Below are 3055 nucleotides of genomic sequence, written 5' to 3'. Positions count from 1 at the left end.
ATATTGTATCCTTTAAATTTAATCTTTTAAAATTGGGGATTAAATTCAAAAGGTATGTATTATATTATATTTTATCTTAATCCTTCCTCACATGGATACAAATGCAAATAAGGAAATTTTCCTAAATCGCATTTAATTATTATAACGTATCAAATGCTTACCTGTTATGCTTCTTTGCTTCATGGTTAAGGTTTGGACCATAGATGACACCTACCAACTCCTTTTTGCTTGCTTATTTATTCCTCTTAGTCAATTTCAAAGAATATCGAAATAGCAAGATGCAGATCAGGCCCAGGTTTGAATTGCCAGAAGATTTGGTTATGGAAATTCTGTCAAAGCTTCCAGTTAAATCCCTTACTCGCTTCAACTGTGTTTGTAAGTATTGATGTTCTTCTTTTCAAACTCCTCATTTCATTTCCAAACATCATCACAACAACCTTGAAAACAACAACCTTAATCTACTTCTCATACGCTGTGATGGTAACACCTTCGAACCTTATTTCTCTCATCTTTCCAACCAAAAAGATAAACAATATACAGTAAAACAAAACATTCACTTGCCTTTTTTTAAGACTGCAGTCCCCTCTGTTCATGGTGCTTGTGATGGATTGTTGTGTTTACAAGAATCTTCAACGGATAAGGCTGCCATTTGGAACCCATCAACCAGAGAGTTTAAAATCCTTCCACCGTCTTCAATACAATGCCCTCCATATTTTTCCTCCATCCAAGAAGGTCGCTTGACTTGAGTCGAGGTTTCTTTTAGGCACGCTGCTTTTGGGTTTGATTCTAAAACTGATGACTACAAAGTCATACGATTTGTTGTTCTTACTTTTATTAATAGTGAAGACGAACGTCATTTTGAGCCCCATGTTGAGTTGTATTCATTTAGAAGTGATTCCTGGAAGGAAATTCCATCTCCTGGTTATGCACTAACTCATCTATTCTTGGGAATAATTGCATAGATGGAATTTGCTATTGGAAAACAGAGTGTCTGGTATTTCATGATTTTGTAGGACCAATTTTTTCATTTGACATGGCTAATGAGAAGTTCTCGATTTTATCAATTCCGGAATTCATTGGGCCTTTTTCAGAATGCTATTTTAATCTATTGGCGTTTAATGGATCACTGGGTTTTATTACTTACGGATCCAAAGGAATTGATTTATGGATTACGAGTGAAGGAATATGGACTAAACAATTCCGTATTGAATTTATTTCTGGAGCTGTATGCCCATTGGGGTTTGGGAAAAATGACGAGTTGTTTCTTAGAAACACAAATAATAAAGTACTCAATTTCACCCTTCCACCGAAGAGCTGAAGAAGCTTGAGATTAATACTTATCTAGATAATTTTCAGTATAACATCTCCTTCTTCATGTTTATGTTGAAAGCCTCGTTAGTATCAATGGAATACAAGAGTCTAAGGAACATTTAATACATCAATCAATTAGAGATATATCAAATAAATCTGAATACGAGAGAGATCTGCATGAATTGGATATGGGACTAAGAAATTTTGCATTATATGTCCTAAAAAAGCACACAATATTGTGTTATTTATGAAATTCAAAGCTCCAGCCGTGATGAGCGGAGATTTTTCAACTTTTCAAACAATGTATTTAATTAGCCTTGATGAGTATATTTTGCATTTCCATGATTGTCTTTATTGACTACAATGATAGCAAATTAGTCGAGTAACTTGCCTTGCCTTGATTTTGTGCTTTTTATTTATTTGTTTTTTGATAAAGCACAATTATGGGAGAAAACATGAAGAAAATACTCTAATTTTAATGAAAAATGTCAAACTCTTTGATGTTTTTGATGCCAAACTAAAACGCTTGAATTTCTTTCCCATCACAAATCACGACTTAAAAGGCAATATTCCTTTTAATCTTCTCACTATTTCCTCCTACAAAACCTTGTGTGTTTCGTAAAATCATTTTTTCTATTTTAAAACATAGAGCATGATTATATACTATTAATAAATGAGGCATTGGTTACGTAAGGAAAACTTGAGATAATCTCACCCCAATTCGATTAAGGGTGAATCTAATTTTGATAATAAATTTAATTCCCAAGAAATTAAACTCAGAAATATAAATTACTACATTGTATCATTATGGGTAAATTTGTAAATTTGTAAAAAGTGCATTGTATCATTTTCCATTATGGGTAGCATTTGCAGTACCCCAGTCGCCCGTAATTCCAGTGGTAGACTTCTACAAGTTGGCACTTCAGTGGCCTCCCTCTGTTTGTAGCTCTACTCTCAACTGTAAATCCCCAATCCCAACTGAATTCAAAATACATGGAATTTGGGCGCAAGACGCCCATGACATGCCGGTGCCCCCGTACAATCCAAGGAATCCTTGCACCCATCCACAACCTATTATGGACCAGCCAGGACTCCAAGTACGCATACGTACATTCTTCGCTTGAAACTATTAAGTAATTTATCTGTAATCTAATCAAATTTTTTCTTATTTAAAAGAAATTGTTGAGTGGTGATGTAGCACTTTGGAACCAATTGCCCCCACTAAGGCGAACTTTGGAACCAATTAATATTACATATTTTCAATATGTTCTTTTATCTTTATAAAGTCCGATCAATAAATTTGAATGATTTAAACTCAAAATGGTTCGATTTTAAAATAACATTAATCCGAATATAGATTTAAAATAACCCAAACTCAATCCCATAACATTCAATATCTTTCTTTATAAAAATTTACTACTGTTATAACCCAATATCTTTAAGTCCAACAGAACTAATAATACATATTTTTAATGTGTGTGTTTTTATCTTTACAAAGTCTAATGCAATTCCTTCGCATGTTACTCTTTTCTTTAAATTCGTCTTCAAACAGAGAAAAAGGAAATTTAATAAAACGAAAATAGAAACTATCCAACCAAATTTAAGCAATTGAACAAAAAATATCAAATCTTTTCCCTTATAAAAAAGTATTTACCTTCAAAAGTTTAGGTTTTTATCTACTTTATTCTTCCAATTTTCGATTTTTCCTTTTTCTTTTTATTGATTGAGTTTCAATCCCCACCAT

General features: G+C 32.8%; 1 long non-coding RNA gene across 1 annotated transcript; it reads left to right on the top strand.

The window, feature by feature from the left end:
• The first annotated feature begins 255 nt into the window (after window positions 1-255).
• LOC128282504 (uncharacterized) lies at window positions 256-1064 on the top strand. Its single transcript, XR_008272785.1, has 2 exons — window positions 256-375; window positions 580-1064. It is a non-coding gene; the product is annotated as an uncharacterized LOC128282504 (long non-coding RNA).
• The last annotated feature ends 1991 nt before the right edge of the window (window positions 1065-3055 follow it).

This window comes from Gossypium arboreum, chromosome 10 (genome assembly GCF_025698485.1).
Source record: "Gossypium arboreum isolate Shixiya-1 chromosome 10, ASM2569848v2, whole genome shotgun sequence".
NCBI lineage: Eukaryota > Viridiplantae > Streptophyta > Magnoliopsida > Malvales > Malvaceae > Gossypium > Gossypium arboreum.
This window is presented reverse-complemented; position numbering and strand designations above follow the sequence as displayed.